Source organism: Penaeus monodon, chromosome 30 (genome assembly GCF_015228065.2).
Source record: "Penaeus monodon isolate SGIC_2016 chromosome 30, NSTDA_Pmon_1, whole genome shotgun sequence".
Taxonomy (NCBI): domain Eukaryota; kingdom Metazoa; phylum Arthropoda; class Malacostraca; order Decapoda; family Penaeidae; genus Penaeus; species Penaeus monodon.
In genome coordinates, this window is record NC_051415.1 from 5,474,540 (window position 1) to 5,474,817 (window position 278).

Sequence of the window (278 nt, forward strand, 5' to 3'; positions counted from 1 at the left end):
ACGAGAACAGATGACAAGACGCATACACGAACTACTTATTAACACACTTGCACGCTTTCTCTCTCTTCAGACGAGGAGAACCTGCGACTTGCTCCTGCACTGTACAGGTGTTGTGAGGGTTGTGAGGAGAGAGGGACGTCACGCCCTCATGTGACCCCGCTCCATTGTGGCCGTGACCCCGTCTGGCCTCACTCACACATTATATATTCCTGTGTCTATAATGCCCGCCAGGTGAGGGCCAGGTGCTCGTCCTGCCGCAGGCCGAATGCCTTCTTCGG

General features: G+C 55.0%; 1 protein-coding gene across 1 annotated transcript in view; it reads right to left on the minus strand.

Annotated features, from left to right (window-relative positions):
* The window catches only part of LOC119592489 (bone morphogenetic protein 2-like), a 35,338-nt gene that overhangs the window by 3,203 nt on the left and 31,857 nt on the right, over positions 1–278 (minus strand). The gene's annotated exons all lie outside the window — the stretch shown is intronic.